Source organism: Crocodylus porosus, unplaced genomic scaffold (assembly GCF_001723895.1).
Source record: "Crocodylus porosus isolate Cpor-Errol unplaced genomic scaffold, CroPor_comp1, whole genome shotgun sequence".
Classification (NCBI taxonomy): domain Eukaryota; kingdom Metazoa; phylum Chordata; order Crocodylia; family Crocodylidae; genus Crocodylus; species Crocodylus porosus.
Window position 1 is genome coordinate 56,013,074 of NW_017728948.1, and position 25,953 is coordinate 56,039,026.

The window sequence follows — 25,953 nt, forward strand, 5'->3', positions numbered from 1 at the left end:
TATTTCCTACTACATCCCACCCAACATTTCAGAGGAGGACTTCTTGCGCCTAAATCTATGAATGCGATTTTTGGTAGGGCTATGCAAAACACCGTCATTTTGTTTTGACGCCCATTTCACCGTTTCAAAAGGACAGTGTTTTGTTTCATCATTTTGTTTTGTTTTGAAGCACTGTCTCATTTCATTTAGTTGAAACTGTTTTGCTGTTTCAACGCAGTTTGACGTTTCACCCATAGGCTATAATGGGGAATCATGAAAATGCCTACAGCTTTGTCATTGCTTGCCTGATTTGAATGGAAATTACAGGGATGGTAGCCCCTTCTGAGGGTATGAAACCTGCCAAGTTTCAAGGAGATAGGTGCAGAGCTTTCTGGGAAACTGCACCTCAAACTGTTCAAAACACAACTCGTGACACCTGCTGGCAGTGGCAGCCTCCTCTTATCAAGCACACAAAACTGGGGGTCTGCATCCCTGGGAGGGCTGTGGGGCTGTGCCAGACTCCTCCCAGAGGTGCAGACCCCTGGAACTGTATGACAGATGGGAGGAGGCTGCTGCTGCTGCCTGGGACCGGAGAAGATTGCACCCTGAGCCTCCTCTCATCTGGCATGCAGATCCCAGGGCTCGCACCCCAAGGAGGAGTCCGGCACAGCCCAGATGAGATGAGGCTGCCTCTGCCACCTGGGACTGGTGCTGGTCGTGGGCTGTGCCCAGCAGTGAAGAAGACTGCTGGGACAGACAGCAATGGCAGCCTTCTCTCATCCGGCGCACAGATCTGGGGGCTTGCACCACCAGGAGGACTGCAGTGCTGTGCTGGACTCCTCCCTGGGGTGCAAGCCCCCAGACCTGTGCGCTGGATGAGAGGAGGCTGCCACTGCCACCTGGGACTGGCACTAAAGCCAAGTAAGCCTGCCTTTGAAACGCAAAATGTTTTGTAACTTTCAAAATGTTTTGACTGTCCTTGTTTTGTTTCAAAGCTATTTTGAAACCCTTTGTTTCATTTCGATTTTACTGTTTTGAGTTCAAAACACATTGAAACAGCTTCAAAATGAAACACCTGGCAAAATTAGACACAGCCCTGATTCTCAGCTCCTCACTCACCTTTGAAGAATAACCTTTCAATTCCATAACCACCCCTTTTCTTCCAATCTCCCCTGCTGCTTCAAGGAGACTCTTTATTCTGTTTATGTAAATATTTAAAATGTTTCAGTTGCAAGAGTATTGGAGTGTTTTTTTTTCTGTGAGGGGAGCTTCTTTCTTAATCTCTTTTGCTTAATTTTGGTTCCCCTACTAGGAGGAGAAAAACTTTCCATTGTCCCTTTTTACAATGATCACCACAATCACCAAAATAGACCCATATTTCCACTGCTTGCAGCTTTCCCATGAAGCAAGAGAAAAAATATTAAATTCAGCTCATTTCCAGTTCTGATGGGTGGATTAATTTTGTAAGACATCCATGGTCACTAACAAACTTCAGGGCTTCATATTCTTTATGATTATGAGAGAACCAAATCCAGACTCTCTTCTCCAAAGATACTTATTCCTATCACTTAAACTAAGGGAGAATCTCTGTTTGCTATCATCAGCTAGGACTACTTTTAGTGAGGGAAGTCAACTAAGCTTTTAAGGCATTGACTGTTAGAAAAAGGAAGAGAAGGAATGCAAGAATTCTTGTTGCTTTATCTGAGCACCTCCATGGAATTTATTAGACTTGTCAGTTTTGGAGGTCCTTCAAAGGGTAAAGGAAATGTCAGCAAAATACACTGACCAGTATGGCTGATTTAAATTTAAGCTTCATTTGGACATATGGTTGTGTGTGTGTATGTACACATGTGTGTGTGTGTGGAAAGTGTCAATTTTCATTGATTTCTTTTTTTTTTTTTGACAGAAAACTTAGTATCTGAAAAACTGAATACTTCAACAACATTTTCATCTTTTGGGTATGAGTTTTCTGAGAGCCTCTTTAAATAAAGCACCCCAGCATCTTGTGTATAAGTGTCTACATGCTTCAAAATGGCAGTGGAAGCATTTGAACTAAAGTTCATTGAACAAGATTTAGCTCAAGCACCGCCACCACCATTTTGAAGCACGGAGCTGCTGATACATGAGACACGGGAGGCTGCAGGAGTGCAGTGATTATCAAGCTCCAGCAAACTCGATTAATCGAGTCTGATCTGATGGGCTGTAATTACAGCACATGGGAGCAGTTTCCATGCTTGTGTACAGGCACTCAATGTGATGTCAGCAAGCCAGCAGGTACCACCACCTTTAAGGTATGTACTACCGATTCTCAGTTAAAATGAAGATTTTAGAGTAAATATTAAAGAATGTGAATTACTTAATTGGCTCACCAAAGGTAAAGATAGACAAAGCAGTACAATTAGAAGATCAATTCAGCAGCTACCCCAAATGTACAGTCCATTTATTTCTTACTAAGTGGGAGACAAACATTTTATGTACTGGAATAGCACAAAGATTAGGCTGTGTTCTCATATATTTATAAAAAGTGAACAACTACGTCATTAAACTACTGAGAGATAAGATACACACAGAGGAGAGCAACAAAAAGTGCTTAATTATTTCTATTTAGCCCTAATTTGAGTGTGATCCAAGCCAGCAAATATTGTTTAAAGAAGTATAAGCAAATGGGACCTGTGCCCTATAAATTCACGTCACACACAAGGTAGCCAAGTTACACAGCTATCTTTCTAGTTTGGCTTTTCACCATCCAGTGGAAGACATACAGTGTTTACAGCCATTAGCTGCACCTGCTCTATGTTCACACAACTTACTTTAAGCTGTCTAAACATAGACCAAGAGTGGCACATACAGCTGTTCACCCCTCCTAAGAGCCATGTGAGGAACCTGATGCAAGTAACTTGGGGTGTGTGGGAGGGGCAGGTGGGATCAGTGGGGCTAGGAGGTTCATGGGGTGAGGTTGCTGGGTCATGGGGGGGTTGCCCAATTGACGGGGGCAAGAAGTTGGTGGGGACTAAAAATAATCCAGTTAGGGTCAGAGGGGTGGGAATAATGCAGCCCTGGGGCTGGGGCAAGCAGCCAGGCTTTCTGAACCCCAGGACTGAGCTGCGAATGTGTGTAGGTATTCAGAATATTATGGATTTCATAGATTTCATAGACATTAGGGCTGGAAGGGACCTTGGGAGATCATCGAGTCCAGCCCCCTGCCCAAGGGGCAGGAAGTCAGCAGGGATCATAGGATCCTAGCAAGATAAACATCCAAATGTCTCTTGAAGGCATTCAAAGTAGGTGCTTGAACCACCTTTGGCAGCGGTCTATTACAAACCTCGGGGGCTTGGACAGTAAAGAAGTTCTTCCTTATGTCCAGCCTGAAATGGTCATGGAGGAGTTTGTGACTGTTCGACCCTGTCGTCCCTTGGGGTGCACTGGTGAACAGACGTTCCCCATGATCGGATTAACCCTTTACTATATTGGACTAGTCCTTTCTTGATCTAAGATAGTGCACCTCCTGAGGTGAACTAACTTGGATTGGGCACACCATTTTGGGAGCAATTTAAGCCCTTTGCACACCTGCACAATTGGGCATTTAGATGAACCTAATCCTGGTTAGATAAATCTAAATGTAATGCCTGTATATACCGTTAGCCATTTCAGTGACTTTACAGGAAACTATGACAAGGAACAATGGACACAAGTTATTAGAGAGTAGATTTAGATTAGACATCTGCAAGAACTACTGCACAGTTAGGGCGGCTAGGAGCTGGAACCAACTTCCTAGGGAAGTGGTGCTGGCTCCTACCCTGGGGATCTTTAAGAAGAGGCTTGATGACTACCTGGCTGGACACATTTGAGTCCAGTCTTTTCTCCCACCCAGGCGGGGGGTCAGACTTGAAGATCTACAAGGTCCCTTCCAAGCTGCCTTCTATGATTCTATGACATGATTCTATGAAATAGAAGTTTCTTTATAAATAGCTCAGCACTTAATTCATTCCCTAGTACCTTTCTCAGCTAGCTACTCTAAGATTTCCCTGTGTGGACTTGCAGTCCACACAGTCCTCATTTCTGAGATATACTCAGCATTTTAAATACCTGGTGTAGATATCCTGGCATTCTAAAGATTGATATCCTGGCACAAGAATATAAGGTGAAGCAGTGTTTCTCAACCTTTTTAGAATCAAAGAACCCCTTCTTAGACTCAAGGAACCCCTTGGAAAATGCCAGCTTTTACTTTCCCTTTTTTTTTTTTTGACTATGGATGCAAAGAATGCAGAAAGGCCACAAGTGATCACAGTGTTTTAACACAATAGATTCCTGTTTGAAATCTCGGGGTTTATCTTATAAATCATATTTGCACACTTAATGGTGCTAACATTATGCGGCACCTCACAACACCCTTGAAAGAACCTCAAGGCACCTCAGGGTGCCACAGCACCATGACTGATAATCAACAAGGTAAAGTACAGATGAACCCCAGATCTAGGGTTTCAATCCAGATTCCTTTGCATTTATTTACCATCTATTGGCAAAAGAGTGCATTATAGGGTGTGATATTAAACAGTTATATTTTTTCTTTCATACACGACTGTTTAAAAAAAAGTTGACTTTATATTTGAATCTAGGAAAGATGGAAGAATTTTCTAAGATGATACTTTCTTCAGTAGGGAAAAAAGCTTACATTGCTATGGTCAATTTCATAGTTTCATTGTTTCATGGTAGCTAGGGTCAGGAGGGTCCTGAACAATCATTTAGCCTGACCCCCTTCCACAGGCTGGAATGAATGCTGGGTTCACAAGACCCCAGACAGGTGATCATCCAACCTCCTCTTGAATTTGCCAAAGGTAGGGGAGAGGACCTAGGTTTAATACTAGGTTTTGTGATGTGCTTGTGAGCATCTACAAAACTATATACATGTATGCATGCATGAATGGTATAGCCTTTTCAATGCAGAAAAACACACAATGCTGACTATTATCTTTGCTTGTGATATGATTTTTTTTGAGAAAAATCTTTTCTGCAATCTTCAATTTATTATCGGCATGCACAACTAGAGGCATTTATTTTTTAGGAATTATAAACAAGAGCTTGTGGGAGAGGCAAGGATTTCTTAGGCAAGGATATCTTTCATTGAACCAACTGCATAGTTGGGATAAAGTTAGATAAGCTTTCATATGCAAGACACTCTTCTTCAGGTGATCAGAAAAAAAGAGCAAATATGATACTGTCAATATTGATGACAGAAAAATATACCCACTAGAGCTAACCCCATAATGTCAGTATCAAAACTGGTAGATAAAAAGAAAACATAAATAGCTGCAACATCCTGGTGATATACCCTCCAAATTCCTGACCAACATTTTGGAACAATCAAAGAAGTAATCTCACCAGAGAATCTATTTTGAGATAGTTCACTGAGACCATGGATTCTGGAAGTGCACTTTGCAGATTAAATCATTGGTACACATACAGGTAGCAGAGGTTAATAATAAAAAAATATTTTATAGGTCATTACAGTATCTCAGTAACTTAGGATGTCCCCTTTCCACACACACACACAATCATATGGACAGCTGTGGCATAGGCAAAGCCTCTCACCACTGTAACACTACCAACTCCTTATCAGTGGCCTTGCAAGCCAGATCCAAACCACAAGCCTACGGAGTTAGAGGACTTTGTTGATATTCTAGCAGGAGGGGGCTTTGCCTGTGCTGGGGCTGGACAGGAAGGACTGCAGTAATTTGGAGGTGCAAGCTAATCTGATATATACCAAGTTCAAACCAATATAAGTGTGTCCAGAGTTATGACTAGTGAAATTCTGTATATAAACGAGAATGAATCTCATCAGGAAGCCGAAGGAGCAAAAATCTAATATATACTTTTTACTCAACATAAGAAATTTTCCATGAATTTTATTTTTATGTCTATAAAGAAAAAAACCTCTTTAGATAAATTTTGATGGATATAAACAATTTATGGTAGTGTAGGAGTGATAATGTAGCCATGATGGTTATGTATCCAAGTCCATAATTCCTAACAGAAATTCTACTGCAAGTTAGCATTTTCTAACAGAGTTCAAATAAAAACTTAATCAACCCATGAGACCATGTGTTAGAAGCCATTAACTTCACCCTTCCAATTTTGTAAGGATGTCCTTTTTCTTGTGGGAATCAATTTCGTTATTCTCATTGGAAGTCATTATGTATCCCGCTTTATACATACTGACATATATTAGAATATACCCGTTACATTTCACTTAAAAAAAACACCATGGTACCTATGACTTTAAACTCTTTATAAAGACTAGTACACTATAAAAATAAGTCCAAGCATAAGATGGTGCTCTAGCATGAAGACTCCATAAACTAGATGCATCAAACTATGAAGTGAGATTTCCAAGAGGTTCATGGAGATGGATCAAAAGTCTTGCTCATTTGATCCAAATATTATTGGTTTTCAAGGTATTTATCTAAACTTTGTCAAAACATTTGTATTAAGAAAATGTCAATAAGTTATTTAATTACTAATTCTAATAATATATAAATAAATAATTTCTGATGCATAGGTTTGATTTAAGCCCTTTGGGCTGCCTGATAGTCTATATACCAATAAAAATCACTTTAAAATAAAGTCATATAAAATTAAATGTATAAATGATTGGCTTTGAACTACCTTAGATAGTTAACTTACTCTCCAAGTAATAAATTATCAATGTAAACAGAGTGTCATAAATGTTATGGAGTAGCAGCTGATATTTTAAAATCATGGTCATTCTCTAACCCCCCCCAAACAAACAAACTAACCCACCAATGTGCTTAATCCTATGCCCACTGAACTTCATGACACTATTGCCATTGGTTTCCATAGCAGAGCACAATAGAGTCCAAGAATACTTTTGATACTAATACGCGACAGTAGAGTCTTATTTATCTGACAATCTTTTTTTCCCCAAACTTGACAGACACCATCTCAAAAAGTGTGCCTCCACTCAGATACTACCACAGATAAATAATTTATTCAGAAAGAAAAACAATAAGTAAAAGTGTAAAGGATTGAGTTAGTCGCAATTTTCTTTCACTGTTTTTTTATTTATGAAAAATACCCCCTGCCACCCCGCTTTAGTCAAGTATTAGTATTCCATGGGAAATATGATTTCTGCCTCAAACCACTGATTTTCCATCAGGAAAACAGAAATGATGGAAGCCCAATTCGAATGCTCTTACTAAGACAAGGTGAAACGGAGAAGAGCCTTTTAGGCAGCTACTTGCCACACTAAAAAAAAAAGTGAAGTGCTCATATTTACTGCCCCAAATCTCAAAATTTTCATCATGATGGAAATTCCATTTCCCAGCTAGGGTAATAGGGAGTTGTTTTCAAGCAACAGGTGGCCTTCTTGCTGAAACCAACTTAATTTTTCTAGGCTATTTCTGAACCCTATGAGATTCCAGCTTTCAATAGAAGTGACAGAGAGTGGCAATTTAAAGAACAGTGCTACATGCTCTGATCCTATTTTGTGATAGGAAATTGAGCTACCGCTGACAATGGCTGTCAGTAACAATTCCTCCTGCTAAACTGGTGTTGAAAATGGTTTAAACTGCAAGTGTAGATGGGACAAAACTGTTTTTCACACCACATTCAGTCATCTCCTAGAAATGTGACTAGGAGATGACTGAATAAGGTTTCAATTACTTGCTATACATAAAGTACTGAAATGTATTTTAACCCATCCCATTAGCAGTTAAACTCTTTTTTTCAGATTCAATTTAGTTGGGTTGATCGATGAAAACTTATGTCAGCAATAGATCTATTTTATAGAAGAGTTAAGATTTAAGCGGGAAAGGTAGAGTTTGCTAGTAAGCGTGCTAGGAATTCCCATCTGGGTACAACTGAAAAGATTTTGAGAGGGATCTAGGCAAGTGCCTCTAGAGATTAATTGAAAATGCTAATAAAATAAATCACTGGATCAGCAGCTGTACCATGCAGTCTGATGGGATTAGGTAGCAATGAAGAATTTATATTACATACTGAATAATTTGCCAGTGTACATGCCATGTAGAAGGACTTAATCACCACTTTCATCATTTCTGCAAATAGTCTGATGCAACTGGGAAAAAAATAAGTCTGCATCAGAACTACAATTCATAATTCAAATTTTCCTGAAGGACAGAAGTTTGGAATCTAAGCAAAAATGTAAAAAAAATAAAATTACATTTTGATTTGCTCAGTCAAAACTGATAATGTCATCTAAGCCTCCCAGAGTCCCAGGCACCTTACTTCCAGCTCCACTCCACACAGTTCAGAGCCTGGGCACTCTGGAAGTCCTTAATCAAGCAAAAGCTCTCTGGGTTTGCCAGGCTCCATGCTCAGTGGTAGCATAGCAGGTGGGCTAATCTGGAATTTTTTTTCCTTTTTCTCCCTCCACCCCCCTAAATACTGACTTCCCCATGGAATGAAAATTACAGATTTTGATCATCCCTACTCATGGCGAACTGTGATTGAAAAGACATGCTGCAGAAAACTGCCTTACATGGGTTTTCCTGGGAGCTGATGGCTTGATACCTAGCCACACAATGCCTAGTTCACATGGGAGGTTATAAAAGTCCAGGCCACTATGCGCCAGTGTGGGAGAGAGTTTCCTAGGCAACTGCAATGCCAGGATAGCCAATGGGTGCTGCTATGACAACTGTGCAACTGCACGTAACCCATGAAGTCTTTCTCCACTTTTTGTTAGCCACATCTATTCTGATTCTATTCCTTCATGTTTCAACTATTTTTCTTATTAATGCTATTTCTTTATTGTTTAGTATTTTCACAACAACTCCTTGTCCATTAAATGGCTAAAAAAGAATCCATCCATCAGTGAATTGATGAAGGACTAAGCAACTGAGGCTATGTGATGGTCCATTAGAACAGGAATGCCTTCTTGGCCAACTGGAGATGGTAGAAATCATTGCTTTCAGATATTGCTATGTGAGGGTGGCACTGAGGAATTCACCAATGTGCGTGTGTTCATTTGGTGACTGTATTTAGTCACTAATAGTACTAGGGAGAGTATTCATTGGACTCAGTACATTAAGGTTGCAGTGAAAGACATACAGTTTCCAGTCACTACTTTGGTGCATTCCTAATATTTGTCTGGGGCAATATCGCAATAGAGCACCCTGCATTTGGCAGGGTGTTGGACTCTGTGACCCTTGAGTCACTTGAGGTTCCTTCCAATCCTTGAGGTCTCTTCAGAAAGGCCTTAAGACATTTTACCATATTACTGTGAATCACTCTCACCTCTCTTAAGCAAGACAGCCCTATTGTATGTCTCTCAGTGTCAGAAACTGTAGAAAGGCTGAGAAAGATAAAAATGGAGCTCTACCCTCCAGCCACTGACAACAGAGGAATATCAGTTAGTGCCACTTAAATTGATTCTAGGCCATGTCCAGAATGACACAGATCAAGCACCTTAGCTTTAAAAAGTTGAGATTGTTGATAGCTTTTGTTTGGATCCTCTGTGGCCTGTTCAGGAATGGAAGAACCAATGTATCCAAGGCAGTTTTGAGTGTCATTTGCATTATAATAGTGTGTTTGAAGGAGGTCAAAAGAAGGATAATCCCAAAGATGTTTGCAGAACGCTATGCATCTGTCATTTTTACATGCTATGGTTATAATACAATTCAGATTACTTTGATACAGCTTGCAGTTTACTGTTTAATCTTTAATAAGTAATAAATCTTATTGCTTTTTTCTTATTGGCTTTTCCAAGAAGAATAATATTCCTCAAAAATCCTTTACTCCTTCATAAACTGTCATTTGTTAAACAAACCATTTCACTTCCTTTCTGATTCCTCCTATTGGCTCACCCCTGACCATAGCAATGTTTGGATCACATTCCAAATTTCCTGAAAAGTCAGGGATTGGAGATTTTTTCTGACCTAGCATACAAGATGATTTACTTTATGGTATTACCTAAAGGCTCCCATCAGGAATTAGGTCCTGTTTTGCCAAGAGATAGCCCCTGTCCTGAAATGTTACATAGACAGGACAAACAGCGTGAGGAGTAACAAGAGATGTGAAGAAAGTCATGGGGGTCATCTACAAAGTTCACGTTGTAACACATGCTTTCCCAAAGTTTAAGGTTATCTTGGATATAGTTAGGTCTATATCTTGATATAAGCTATAATAATATAGTGGCGTAACAAAACATCCCACAGTAGAACAAAAGATAAATATTAAGAGCAATGAACAAACAGTCCATTAAAATATGATCAGGTTTTAAAAGAGATTATTATTGTGTTTATGCTCAGTGGTTGTTGCACAATCTGCCAAATGTAAAACGATATGCATTTTAAGTTCAATCTAAGAGGTTTTTTCTGTTCAAGAAAAGCAAGCAATTATAGCAGGAGTTGATTGCTTCTTCGCAGAGGGCTACACTTATATAAACAGTCTCTAAAAGCATCAATAGAAACAAATAACATAACAAATTATGAAATACATTCAAATATCTTATTCATTTTTATTTAAATATTATAGACCATACTTCCAAAAGAGCCACAACTGCACTAAAATTTAACAAGTAGAATTTTACATGTAGGTGATTTCTCTTGAGATGTTTTGCCTCCTGAAAATGTGGATGTTCAAGCGTATCTAATCATTTAACTCCCTGGTAAAAGCTTTTTACTAAAATTCTGAATACTATAGCATGGAATTATTTGTGTACAGAATTTTTGGGAGCTAACAAGGCCAAGAATGTTTTTCTAACATAACATCTATTTTGTGACTTCTTTATTCATTGTAGATCTATATATGAGCACACACTCCAATGTTGTCTTTCTACCCAATGGCAAAAAGTAGTTTAATGTCATTAACCCAAAATCTTACTATACTATGTAACCTGTTCTGCTGTAGGAGTAACAGAGGACCATCCCTCAAGTACATACCCTGACAACGCTGATACTATGATTCCATGTGATTAAGGTGTTCAAGATTTGCCTCCTCACTCCTGTATTATTTCAATGAGAATTCTCTGTAACACTTATTTCAAGGGAGAAGTAGGAAGGGGGCACTTCACTTGCAAATCAAAACTCATCTTTTAATTTCTTTGAAGATTCTTCCAAGCACACAATGAACATATAAATGGAACCAGGACAGCTAAAATTAAAACAGAGAATATTCATTCTGAGCACAAAAGAACTTTTTTATAACTTTTGCAACTTTTTCAGATAAATTTATATTTGGCTTTTCTCAAATTCTGAATTAAATGTTTTGAATACTGCTGTATTAAGCCAAATTCAATAATTAGGTTTCATTTGGTTATTAAAATATAGACAGCAGACTAGGTAGAAAAGCTTTGTCGCAAAACTGAAAATGAGTAGCCACAATCATTTATCTTAAGAATTAAAAAAAACCCCTCTTCCTAAGTGAAATCGAGGACAGCTAGTCACTTTGTATTACAGTTGCTATTAGCCCATAAAACCATCGCAGTCAAAATGACAAAAATCATCTTTTTCCTCTTATTTTGTCACTTGTGTTGAGTACCTTTACATTACAGTGAGGTCCATAAAAATACATTGGTTAAGCTTTTTTCAGCACCACACACAATTAGCCGTTTGTGACAAAGCAGTCTGTTTTTGCCTTTGAAATATTTAGCTTGTTCCAGGGGCTACTGTGAAATGTTAAATACTTGCAGGGTCAAGGTGGGAAAGGGCACTTGATGCTGAAGACAATGCAGTGTACTCTTGCAAAAGCATCAAGACTAGAGATCTCCTGGGATATCAGGTCTCCACTCATATTCCACAAGAGTCATGCTGAGATACTCTTTTAGCATATTGCTCCTGAGCCTTTAATTCCACCTTAGCTGTCCATTATGGCTATGCAGTTTTCACTTTGAGTCCTAGGTGGAGAAGGTACTGTCAGTAGCGACAGCAATAATTTATACGTTAATTCCCCCCAGAAATCCATGGATCTCGAGGGGAATACACAACTGTCTTTCACTTACTGCCAGTCTTGCTTCACCTTGTTCACCATACCTTAAAAACACAAAAGAACCATGTAGGTGTTTGAACTGAAGGTCTTCTTCTGTTTTATAGAGTTGGGAATACTTGGAGTATGGCTGCCAATGCCCTGCCATGGTGAGATTTGAACCCCTGCTGGAGTCATTTTTGCACCTTTGCTCTCCTTTTGGTAGCATAATAAGAAACTTCAAGCCCCTTATTCTGAAACTATATTCAGTAAAAACCCACTTAAACTTTCTCACGCTTATCCCCAACGTATTTGAAAAGATGACTCATGTTCAGTTATCTAATTGGCTAATAACTATGGAGTTTTAATGATGCACAGAAGCACGAAAAAAATCTCTCATATTACTTCTGTGTAACAACTGTCATTCTGGAAATACAGAAAGATAAAAGGGAATATTTATCATAAAGTTTACTATCAAATATACGTTCAAATGTTCATGACACTTTAATCATTTAGTCATTCACTTTACATAAACTAAATGGTACATACATTTATGCTGTATCCATTTTATACAATATCCTGAATTCTCTCCAAAATGCTTCACAAATCATCTTTATAACTTTGAACTGCTAAATGTCACCAGAAATATTTTTTAAAAGTTATGAGATTCATATTTCATCAAAACTGTGATCATTTGACATTTACTGAATCTTACCTTACTTCCTTTCTAAATAACATATCACACAGCAAACAATTTATCCAGATGCATTAAGTTATTTTTAATTCTGCTATTTTGGTTGATGGAAACTACAGACCTGTTAGGAATTATGCCTTGAAATTTTACATTTAGAATTTACACTTTAAAGAATATTTTAAAGATTTTATCAACATCTAACATATGGACTGAAGCTAAGCTCTTGGAAAGAGCTGTAGAAACCAAGACCAAGTGATATAACCTACCCAAAGTTTTGCTTCACTGCATCAGTACTAAGGAAAAAAAGCCACTGTAGCTGTAGATGCCCTCCTTAATGGCAAAAGAGGTGAAAAAAGAAATCATTTGCACTTCTAGTTTTCATATTTTATGGACATTAAAAAATATGCAAGTAAGACCAGGCAGCTCTATTTATATTAGAGTGCATATAAACAGGGTTCAGCATATCATTTATATTTTTTAAAGACAGAAAAAAGTGCACAAGCAGATTTTGTTTTAGACCTGGCATATTTTGATAAACATAGCTAGCATACAGTCTACCACTTACTGTGAATATTTTACCTTCAGTGTTACTGCTGAGATCCAGAACGTAGAAAGCTCCAATGCAGCTTACTGACATTCAGCTTAACCAGTTACAGAAAACTTCCTCATTTTTCAAATCATTTTTATTTTTGTTGTTGTTTATAAAACCTCTAAGATTCCAAGACTTCCGTACCTACATGAAGAGAGGGTGGACCTTGGACATTACCTCCATAAAAAAGGGTCATTAAAGAAAAAAAAGATTAGTTCCCAGTTAGTTTCTGCTAGCACAGAAGTTCAGATTTCGTTGCTGAGATCATTGCTCTATTCTAAGCAGTTTTGCTCAATGTGTGATTCTAACAAAAACACCCTCTGCAGCTGGAGGGAGCCTTAACTAAGCAGAACTCTGTCAAGCCTTTCCCAGTGACTTGTGTCTACTAAATTCAGACTGATGTTTTGTGAAAGGGGCCTCAACAACCAGGCCCAGATTGCCTGAAAAGTATTTCCTGCCTTTGAGTAGAGTGTGTGTGTGTGTGTGTGTGTGTGTGTGTGTGAAAATGCGTGCGCGCGCACGCGTGTGCGAGTGAGCAGGAGAGAGAGAGCAAGAGAGAGACTGCATAGTGGAGGGAAAAAAGAAAAAAAGACAACAAATAGTGTTTCAAGATCTTTGATTTAGCAGACATCTGAGACAACTCAAACTATTTAGAAGATTTATGATGTCGTTACATAATTTTAAAGTATGGATGATTTACCAAAAATATTCTGCAGGAATATACCATGCATATGAAACTGAACTACCATCCTCAAAGACAGCAGAATGTCTTTGAATGCTCCTTTGCTCTTTGGCACTTCAGAGCAAGAAATGAGCAAAGAGCAAGTTGGCTTACATATAATAAAACATCACATTTTCATTCCCAGTGCACTTTGAAACATGAAACACACAGAATTCTATATAGTTCATAGTGAAAACATATTTTTACTGATGAAATTCAGTTGGATCATGAGAAATTAATGTCATTACAGTTTAAAAGTTCTTATAGCACAGGCAATGGTACATGCTGCTTTACCTCTACTGAGAATCCTCCAGTGTCACACAAATCCAGCTTTGCAAAAGTACAAGGACAGACTCCATCTTGATCATATTAGAATTTTGCTGACATAAAACAGTTGTAACTACTTTCCAGTTTGACAGGGTGCCTGAATCACGTCTCTAGAGCAGTCCACAGCATCTACATCCTACGTTCTACACAAGTTTTGTGAAACGATCATCTGTTTATCTTTTCTGCTTTCTTCTGCCTCCTCTGAATGATTTCCTCTGAGTTGCTCCAGCCTGGGAACTTGGATTACCATTTGGTTTTGATTAAAACCAGACAGACAGCTCTGTAGAAGTTGGAGAGTAAGCTAATGGAAATCACCAGTATGGCTTTAATTTGTGTATCAATTAATAATAAATGTTATAACACAACACACATTACTAACACTCAAACCCACACCCCCACACAACATTAAGGCTGTAGGGGTCATTTTTAGTCAGAATAATGCAAAATTTCCCACATTATTTAGTATGGTTAAGCAAGGCACATGGAAAGGATGCTCTTATGTGTCCCCAAACTACAGGATGGACCCAAACTAACTTCTTTCTTTCTTTGTTTAGGAAAAGGGAAGGAAGGGTTTTTGCTGAGTTTAATTATATATGTTGCACAGCATTTTCTTTTTGTTGATCCATTTACTGCATGCTCAAAACCATTTTATAGTTATTTAAGACTAAGGCTAAGTACAGACACTCAAAAAGCTCAAGGTGGAATCAAGCGGTTTTCTGTAAGCGGTGTAGTTTAAATCAGCAATGAACAGAACACACATTTGTCTTTTGGTGGGGAGCAAATCTTAGACAGGTTCTGTCATTTTTAAACCCGTCTGTGCCAAACTTCTGTTCTGCTATGGGTATAGACCGGTTTCCAATCACTTACATTGGTAAGAGCGTAGTGTCTGTACTTGGCTTAGATGAGCTGGGTTCTTACTGATCCAATTAATTGGAGTGTTTGGTATCCTTTAGATGCAAGGAAAAATGCACAGTCATGGAGATAACTGCCAACTTAAATCATAAAACAAAATACCTGCTTTACTCACAGTAGTGTCTGAACAACTAGGGAAAATTCTGTTTTTGGCTTCACTTTGTGGTTCTCTAAAATTTAGAACAAGGTATGTACTGATAGAGCAGTAGGCAGACATTGTACCTAACAGTTGATCCATGAACTTTCTTAAGAAATTCTGTAAGGCTGCTCTTTTTAGGATGGATCTTCAACCAGCATTTGTGCAACAAAAGATGGTGAATTCTGTCAAATGTATAAAGTTGTCCTCAGCTATCACCTAATACAGACATATCTGGCCCTAATTTACTAAGCCTTAGATCCTCAACATGTGGAAAGTTTTGTGTTAAATTTTGCAAAATGTGGTCCTCATTCCTGTGACTGTAATTTTATATGTGCATTTTCAAGCCCTGAAACTGTGGTATTAAGTCCTGAATCTGGGCTTGCAAAGTTATACATGCGCAAATGGAGGCTGGATTAAAGCCCCTTTTTAAAAGTTGATCCATTATTGTCAGCAGATGTTGTGCATATGGAGAAAGGGCATGCATAACTTAAGGTTGAATAACTAATTCACCTAATCAGGTCCCCCATTACTATGAAGATGAAGCTCTTAGAAATATATATAATGAAACAATAATAATACTCAGATGTGAATTAAATACAGTGCAATCTTGCAACTTGTAAATGTAACTATTTCAGCTAAATTGGCTATCCAAAGGCAAATTCTAGCACTAAAACACAATACACTGGGGTGATACTTAATATTTTTCTGGAGGATTTTCATGTTATAGTTCAATGAATGAAAGATGAGAAAGACTTGTGCTAAAACCAAAATTTCTGTTGTTCAGAAAATCCATTATTTTGAAATTTGCTTAGTTTCGAATGAGAGTGAAAATGAAGACATTTCAAATGCCCTGCATTTATTCTTTACTGCTTAATTATAATTTTCAAAATAAAAAAAACAAAATATTCTCCCTCAGAAAGGTTGCAAGATAGAATTTCAGCTTAATCAAAATATTTTTTCTCAATTTCTTTTCCTAAAGCAAAATTTTGTCAGAAGTCAAGATATTCCATTGGGAGGTTTCACGTTCAATAAACTATTATTTTTCCTTGGAAACATGTTCTTTTTGTTTTTCAGTACTGTATACATGTAAATATGCTATATAAAAATCGTAAGATTTCATACATAAGGAGAAAGTAAATGTGTGGAAATACATTATAGCAACATCAATATATGCTAAATACTAAAGCATGGCACAGTAACAACATTGCTGTATAGCAACATGTTGACATGCCCTATGTATACTACTTATAACTGTGAACATGGTTTCACATAAAGCATCTTAGCAAGTACTAATATTTTTTGTAGGTAGGTAGAGTCTAGGCCTGCTATTCAGCCATACCCGTGCTAATGTACAGAGAAGGAACTATAAACTCTCTCCTACATGGTATTATTTAATATCACTCTATCACATAAAATTAACTGACTTGCTCTTCAACTCACTTGCAACAGGAATATATAGATGGCACACTCCTTCAAAATAACAGACTACATTCTTTTAAATTTAATGTTTTAAAGGTCTGTTTTCTTTTTTAAACTGTGAGGTATGCCCGGAAGGTGGACTCAAAGAAATTTTATAAATCTAATAACTAGTCCTTTTTTAAAACATTTCCAGTCCTAGTTGTATCAAATCAGGGTAAAGTGTTCACATCATGAAAGCTACCTGTTGGCAGTTTTAGTCCTTGGAAGATAAAGTACAGCTCATCCCTAGATGCTTTCTTCCTTGGTTACATTTAAGGCCCATCATCAACTTGCACTGCTAATCTCTATGATACCCATTCCACAAATAACCGAAAAGTATTTTCAAAATTGCCAGTCCAGGACCCCTTTGTGAGAGCTAAGCAATATAAACAAACCCTTCTAATATGTGTACAAGTATCCTAAATTCTGGTCAGATAACTTTGGACAAAGTAGTTTGGATAAACTACTTTTCAGTACTAAGATGCTATATTTTTATTATTGTTTTGTTTATTCACAAAGAATTGTGTAAGACATTAATCATTAACTTTTGGAAATAGTTTAAAAATAGAAATATCTATGGAGGATATTAGAAATATTATGCAGGATTTTAGAAATAAATAAAATGTGGGTAGAATTCTTTGGTATTACTTGTGAGCTATTAAATTTATTCACATGGGGCTGGAATAAAAGGATTATGATTTTAGAAAGGTCAGAAGACTATGTAGATTAACCAGCTCAGTAGCTACTCTACCTTGGAGCCCTCTAAGGAGAAAGCAAGTGCTATGTGATTACACAAAAATAATATTTTGGCTCTTTCAGAAGGGCTGAAATGTCAAACACAAAGACACTGTTTTTACGTTAGGGGTAAATACAACATGCATAATCTCTCAAACAGCAGACTTATTAAATTCAAGATAGTATTTCAAGAGATCCAGTAACCACATGAGTTGTCATTTTGATATTCACTGCAGCAGCAAAAGCCACATGATATTAACAACATTAGGTATTATTGTATCCATGCAGAAGCCAGAACCTATATATAAGCAAACAACTGATGAGTCTCTTCTTATAAAAAGAATTGCGAGAAATATTATTCCTCATAAATGAGAGTTAGGATTGGAAATGCAACAGTTTGGTATTTTGTCTGTAGTCATTTTCCAAAGCAACACCGTTCTTTCCTGTTTATGTCTAACTTTCACAATACTAGTGTAAACTGAGTACATTCCATGTAACAGTATATAGAGGCTAGTAAGATGCTAAAAAAACAAACAAAAATCTGGTTAATATGGTTCGCTGACATGATCCAATAAAAAAGCTTCAAAAACAGACTGGAATTCAAGACCAGCAGGAACAGTCTAGTAATTGATAATTGGATATACAAATTTGTAGAAATTAAATCCATAGATCTCAAAGCCCACTATCATCCTTTAGAGATACTACTGTTCTCTCTGGATTCACAGACTTAACAGATAACAATAAGTATAACAGCTCATGCAAAATAACTTCTTGTGATCTTCTGCATTTGCCTCAGATTTGATATTATACTCTGTCAAATAATAAAATTTGAATTGAGACCTTTTATTACCCTTCAAGAGGCTATGAGCTTTATGTGGAAAATGCTACTGTGGATTCCTAAAATTGAATTAATCCAACTACATATTATATATGGGAATATGGTTCCTGTAAAGTAACATGGATTTTTTCCTACAATTTGTTATATTACAATGATGCTTGGAAATTATTTACATATATCCTGTTAAATATGATTACTACATCCTAGTGGAGACAAAGTAATATCTAGAAACCAGACTTAATACATCCGTTTGTAATATGCAGTTGCAAACTATAGGGCTAAGTACAGACAGTCAAAAAGCCTGAGGCTGAATCAATTGAATCTTTGCAGGTTAGTTAAAACTGTGCAGATTAAATTGAAACAGGAGTAAACAGACATTTCATTCAGGAAATGCAGCCCCATGCCTGCAGTGGCTCAGGCCAGAAGCCAGGGGGCACTAGAGCATGGCTTGTTGGCTATGTGTTCACTTCCTCTTCCAGCTGCCCCCAAGGTCTCTGCAGCAGGATTCTGCAGGGTTGTTCATTGCTTCCCCATCCTGCTTCCAGGTGTCTCTGAGATTTTTAGTTCACAGTAACAGCCAGCAGTAAGTTTGAGCTGGGGAAGGGGTGTTTAGCACCCCTTCCTGGTTCCAGACCCCAGCTGGGGTTTGCCTGCGGGGGCAGTCCCTCCCCTGTAACTGGGCTACATCCCCCAGTTGGGCTTGTCCCCACCACCCGCTTGTCAGCCTACCCTCACTGCTCCAGCTAGGCCAACCCTGCCCTTTGGGGCAGACAGCAGAGTCCAACCCAGGGCTGGAAAGCTTGGAATGCTGGGGAACTGCGATTTAACTTGAACCAGGAGGGGGTCTGGGACAAAAGTTTCATAAACCAGTTTGACCCAAATCAGTTAAGTCTGATATACTACATTCAACCAGGTTTATCTTAAACCGGTTTCAGCCATTTTGAAACTGGTTTATGTGCACTGAGCTTCTGTTCTGTTACAGATTCTAACCAGTCTCTGATCACTTAAACCAGTTTATGTGTAACTTCTGTCCCTAGCCTAGGAGATGTGTCATTGACTGTAAAACTCTATTTAATACAACTGCTTTGTACATGCAGTCAGACATGGTACACTCTGCTTGAGATTGCTTTATTCACGGAAACCTGAAATATTTCCTGTTGAATTCACCATGCTGCTATAAAAGTTTGACTTTAATATAGCCTAATAAGTTTTTATTTTATCTGATTTTTAGGGAGAAATCTGATATACTCATGCACTAGTCTAATCTATATTACAAACCCAGACAGTCACATTTCAGGCCTAAATTCTATTGCCCTTACTTATTTTTTCTTAGTTCTTTTTCATGTCAATGAGAAGTTGTTTGAATAACGTAACTGTGAATGGCTGCTTAATCCTGAATAACTGTTGACAGTAAGCAAAGTTTTAATGTCTTTTAATGGAAAAATTCCCCACATATGGCTGATCATGTCTTCAGCAATGATCTGATCTTGCTCTCATGCTAGATTTCTTACAGCATACCCACTGAGATTACAATGCTTATACTACATGATCTGTCTAGGTCCCTTCCGACTCATTGATTCTATGATTCTATGAAGAAATTGAGTGAATTAAGTAGCAGTCCTGAAATCTTTCTTTTCACTTCTTCTGATGAACAAGATGATCTACTGCTAAACATCTTGGGAGGGTTCAGCTATCTCATTTTTGTTTCATCCTCCCCTACCCCACTTATTATTGGGCAACAGACTATGCACATCCCTAAGAGATTTCTTTGTAATGATTTGGCACTTAGAGAATGTTTTAAAACATCACTCTCTGCTGCCTAGTTGAAGAGATTCTGTTTTGTGGCAACTTTCAAGATTTCAAAGTTTGTTTGTGTTTCATGCTTCAATGAGAACATGCATATTTTATATTTACTCAAAATACATTTTTGCCAAAGTGAGACATTTTAGTTTCAACAAAGTCTGCCATAAAAAGATGCCAGTGCAAGAGAGATACAAGAGATGCTTACATGCTATAGCAGTACTATTCAAACCTTTTCATAAACATAATTTGAAATGACATTATTCTAACAGAATATAGTAATCATGTGTTTACAATTGAGAATCTTTGGTTCTGACCCTCCAAAGACTAAATGGTATAAAAAAATAAGAGTATACATGGAAACAGTTCCACTGAGATCAATATTATGTTTCAAGGTAAGCATGTGCTTAAATACTTTCCAATTCTTAGAGATTTTTTAAAGAATATTTTCATTGAGCTATCAATAAACTTCATGAAAATTTAATACATTTTTAAAAAAACCACATGTTTGTAACAGAAGATAAGTTCTGAAATACAAAACTTCTCATGAGAAGTGGGATGCTGGCCAAGCATAACAGACCACAGATGGATTAACATTCATTAGAAGAATGAAGAGACTTCCAAGCTATGTAGAAGGGAAAACACACTCTGTACAAAGTTATTGAATTATTTTTAATAATATTTGTGTGCTTACCTGTAAAAGGTTCACAGACTCTGACCGAAATAATATATACAGGATATTTCTATTTTAATATGTACAATATATTTAGAATGTGTTTGCTGGAGTTAGCTGTAATTCCTCTGGTTCCAATTATTTTTTTCCAGACAAATCCCACACTTTAACAAAACCTAAGTATCAAACGGAGATAGTTAGGTTGATTTTATATATAATCACGGATGGATCCAGGTAGGGTGCAATGGTGCAGGTGCACTTCCATTTAACTCCTGTGCTGCCAACGTTTAAAACCAAGTGCCTGGCAGTGGCAGCAGCCTTTCTAGTCGGGACATGTCACTTGACTTCATAGCTCATTATAATCTACCTGATCCCTTCTAAACTCTTCATTCTACAGGTGTACCGTGACACTCTCTTTTTTAAGAGGTCTTGATGTTCTACAAAACAAATTACCCTTTGTTTGCAAATCTGCTGTCTGTTACTTGCTTTTGGTCATGGCGTTCCTGTTTCACAGCTCTGCAGATTGTTTTTAACTTATTCCAATGATGTTATATTTGTTTCTGCTTCAATCTTAAACTAAATAATACAGCTCTAGGCCCATCGTACATCAGTAAAGTTTCTAGTTTACTTCTAACTGGAGAAAAATGTGTTGTTTCATATGTGATGATGCACCTCACCATCTGCACCCTGTTTTTCAAAATTTTAGATCCTGTCTTGTGTACAAGCAATACTATAATCTTTTACAACCACGATGAAGTATTCAGTAACTAAACTTTACAAATGCATCTTTTCTTAAAAGAATAGTACTCTTTGAATGGCGCAAGCTTTTGTAATAACTACAGTTCAGCTCTCCTTCAGTGTTCTCTTCCACCTCAGTTTTTAAAGCATAAATTTTTCCTTTTGCATTGAGTTCTGAAGCAAATTAATGGCACTAATCTGGGGAGTACATAGTGCTCCAAATCTATCTTCATTGGGACATGCAGGATCAGAATCCTAAGAAAATATCATGATAATTAAGGATCCAAGGATGACACTTATATAATAATAATGGAAACTGAAATTAAAGATATACCATGATCCAGGAGAGCTGAGAGAGAAAAACTGGTTCAAATCTCACCGGAATATCATATTACAGATTTTGGCTTTGCTTTCACTATTTTTAATTAATCAATGTATCTGTCATAACTTGGCAAGAAACTCAGAAATACTGTATATTATTAAACCATCTTACATTTCCTGTTTGAAGACTGTACCTCTCCCAGATTACGGATGTCCTTGGAGCAATTACTCATCTCATTGTGAAATCAACCCTGTCTTTAAACTCTTCTAATGCTAAGCAAAAGTAAAGGATTCTGGTTTGCAAGTAACTGTTTCCACAGTTTTCTAACACAGTGTCAAGCTGTTGTCGTTGCAATATAACTTTCAAGAAAGGAGTGTGGTAATATGGATATAGATGATAATATCCTTTTCTGTTGAACACAGGTGCTGAATCAGCAAGATACTTAGATGCATGATAACCATTACACATAGGTAGGGACCTACCAAATTCACAGGCCCTGGTGGCAGATTACGCAGCTGTAACACAGCCAGGGCCCCTGATTTCATGGCCCTATATCAGCTGGGACCACAATTTTGAAGGCAAAGCAAAGTGCCCCCACCCCCGATCGGCTGAGGAATGCCACAAGTCCTACCTCTTCCAGGCATTGATTGAAAGCACCAATCCCCAGTATGCATGCCAGAGAATGGCACGTGAGGCCATTTTACTTGTTATGCCATATCTGGCTGGGCTTTGGGCAGCTGCCACTGGCCACAGAGCCCAGGCTGCTCACAGCAGGCAGCAGGGAAACTACAAGCCTTGCTGGAGTTGCCTGGGCTCCGTCGCCAGCAGCAGCTGCCCAGAGCCCAGCTGGATGTGACAGGCACTTGCCAGCTTGGAAGTGGCTACACCAGGGTCTGGTCATCGCCTTGTGTGCCTCAGGGACCACTGTGGGAAAGGGGCCAGGGCTGTGCTCCACAGCTGCGGGCTGTGTGCTTGCAAACTGGCTCACCTGTGGGGGGGCAGGAATGAGGTAGAGTGGGGGAGTAAGGGGTCCAAGGGGGGCCCGTCCCTATCTCCATCCCGCTGGGCCTAGGTGCATGAGTGCAGTGGCCTCACACAGGAGGGCTCTGGTCAGATGGCTCTGGCCCCTGCTGCCCTCATCTGCATCTCCTGGGAATGGGCTGTGAGGCTGGGGGAAGGTGCTCAGGGCATCCTCTTCCCATGCCTAAGCACCAGAAGGGTGGGCCGATCTTTGCTGCCAGCCCTCGCTCCCACTCTTGCTCCTTCTGCACTGAGCTGGGCCACTGCCACAGGGTACCACAGACCTCGGCTCTGTCCCTTGTCCCTGTCGCGGCCTGTGGGCATCCGAGCGAGGTCTGTACTTACCCTGCATGTGCAGCCGGAGCCTGGTCTGCAGGGAGTAATGGGCCAGCCCCACTCCATGCCCTGTGACCCAGCCCCTTTCCCACCCTTCTCCTGAAAGTGGGTGGGAGAGGGATGACAGCCAGGGTGGACCAAATCAAATGCGGAGCCCCTGATGTCTGCTCAGTCCAGGAGCCAGTCAGGGGTCAGACAGGGGTGGACAGCAGAGCAATTGCAAGAGGCCTGATCATTGTTGTGATGGCACAGCCATGGCTGTCCCTTCCCTGCCATCCACCCCAAGGCGCATGAAAGGAGACACTGGATGAAGATAGACAGTTTTGCAGCCACTGGAAAAAGGCCAACATGAATCACTTTTGTGGATTTTGATGACTAAATTTCACCTAAGATCCATCTAGTTGACAGATCTGATGTGTCCTATAATGTCCAAAATATGTTATGTGTACATAGAACTTAATAGAGAGACATTGTCCCCATGAATAACCTGGAAGAGGTAACACTTACAGACATCGTAGCTTTCACCATGAACAGTGTTACTGGAATTCAGTTACTCACAGGAGTGAATACTACTTCCATTGGGCTTTAATTTAGGGTGTGACAATTAATAAGGACAACACACAATTAGAAAGGATGATGTAAGGAAGGATGGATAATACATTAATGAAATGGCTGTTTCATTTATTTATAGCATATGAACACCTTGAGGGTTGCCTTAATTTGCCTTAACAAAAATGGCTTTAACACATCTTAAAGGCACGTTTCAAGGAGAAATTTGAAAGGGGACCTAATTCATATTATTTTAAAATAATGAAGAAAAGAATAATTGCTATTTACCACAACTTTCGGACTTTGAATAAAAACCAGTAATTTGTTGCATTACAGTTTTCTATTACAACTCAAACATCAGCTAAATAAAACAGGTAGTTCATTTTAAACTGAGTTCTGTTTAAATACCTGTCTATCTAAAATTCACCAGTTGCGACTAATTCAACTATGACGACCTATCAACTTTTGCCACAGAAGTCTTTCTGAAACAACTGAAAGAACACGTGGGGGAAAAAAAGATTTAACAGAAGAGATTTAGGCACTGCATCATATGTGAATCACAGAACCACCTTAGTCTTTATACCACATGAAAAATGAACTGTTCAGTCAGTTCAAGGCATATGGAGAATAAACACATAGTTCCTCATATACACAGAGAGTGTCATAGTTTCATAGTTGGTAGGGTTGGAAGGGACCTAAGCATCAAGTCCGATCCCCTGCCATGGGCAGGAAAGAATCCTGGGGTCAAACGACCCCAGCTAGATGTCTATCTAGTCTCCTTTTGAAGACCCCCAGGGTAGAAGCGAGCACCACTTCCCTTGGAAGTTGGTTCCACATCCTAGCCAGCCTGATATTGAAGTAGTGCCTCTTAATATCTAGCCTGAATCTATTTTCAGTCAACTTATGGCCATTATTCCTTGTTACTCCTGGTAAGGCTCGGGGGAACAGGGACTCTCCCATAGCCTGCTAGTCCCCCTTGGCCAGTTTGTAGATGGCTACCAGATCCCCTCTCAGCCTTCTCTTGTGGCGGCTGAACAGGTTCAGGTCCTGTAGCCTCAGCTAATAGGGCCTGCCTTGCTGGCCCCTGATCATGCCAGTGGACCTCCTCTGGATCCTCTTGATGCTGTCCACATCCCTCCTGAACCGGACCTGGAGCAGTTGGAGTACTGTATCCCAGAACTGGACACAGTACTCCAACTGCGGCCTGACCAGTGTTGCATAGAGGGGGAGGATCACCTCCTTGGACCTGCTTGTGATGCATCTGTGGATGCATGACAAGGAGCGGTTAGCCTTCCTGACCACATCCGCACATTGGCGGCCCACGTTCATTTTGGAATCAATAATGACACCAAGATCCTTTTCTGCCTCTGTGCTGATGAGAAGGGAGTTCCCCAGTCTGTACGTATGCTGCTGGTTCTTCCTCCCCGGGTGCAGTACCCTGCACTTGTCAGTATTGAAAGAAGGTTCTGGGTAACGTGGGGCCCCTGCAGGACACATTAGGAAATTTGGTTGTCACACCAGATGACAAAGCCAACATATTTAACAATTTCTTTGCCTCCATTTTCCTAAGCAGGGACGGGAACAGTCACCCCCCTCTGGGCCCCCTTAGGTCCCAGGGGAGGTGCACCTAGGCCAAGGGTTAGTGAGGAACTAGTTAGGAAACCTCTGGAAGGACTGGATTTATTCAAATCACCTGGTCCGGATGATCTCCACCCTAGAGTACTGAGGGAATTGGCTGAGGTCATTGCAGGATCCCTGGCACAGCTTTATGAGCACTCGTGGTGCTCTGGTGTGGTGCCAGAGGACTGGAAGAGGGCCAGTGTGGTTCCCATCTTCAGAAAGGGGAGGAAGGAGGACCTGGGAAACTATAGGCCAGTTAGTCTTACCTTGATCCTGGGCAGGCTTTTGAGAAAATTATTCTGGAGCATATCCATGAGGGGCCAGCAGGGGAGATTATGCTTAGGGGCAACCAACACGGGTTCATTAGTGGTAGGTCCAGTCAGACTGACCTGGTGGCCTTCTATGACCAGATCACCAAATCCTTAGATGCAGGGGTAGCAGTGGACATAGTCTTCCTGGACTTTCGGAAGGCCTTCGACACTGTCTCTCACCCTGTTCTCATTAAGAAACTGGGGGACTGTGGTGTCAACACCCACACAGTCAATTGGGTCACCAACTGGCCG

The 25,953-nt window shown here is 39.4% G+C and overlaps 1 protein-coding gene across 2 annotated transcripts in view; it reads right to left on the reverse strand.

The window, feature by feature from the left end:
• DLC1 (DLC1 Rho GTPase activating protein) overlaps positions 1-13,581 on the reverse strand; it is a 408,242-nt gene extending 394,661 nt beyond the window's left edge. The window contains exon 1 of one of the 2 annotated variants that reach the window (XM_019552800.1): positions 13,193-13,581. The gene's annotated coding sequence lies outside the window, so the exon portion shown is untranslated. Of the gene's footprint in view, positions 1-13,178 lie in introns of both variants that reach the window. The other variant, XM_019552797.1, reaches the window with a different exon arrangement.
• Positions 13,582-25,953: the final 12,372 nt, after the last annotated feature.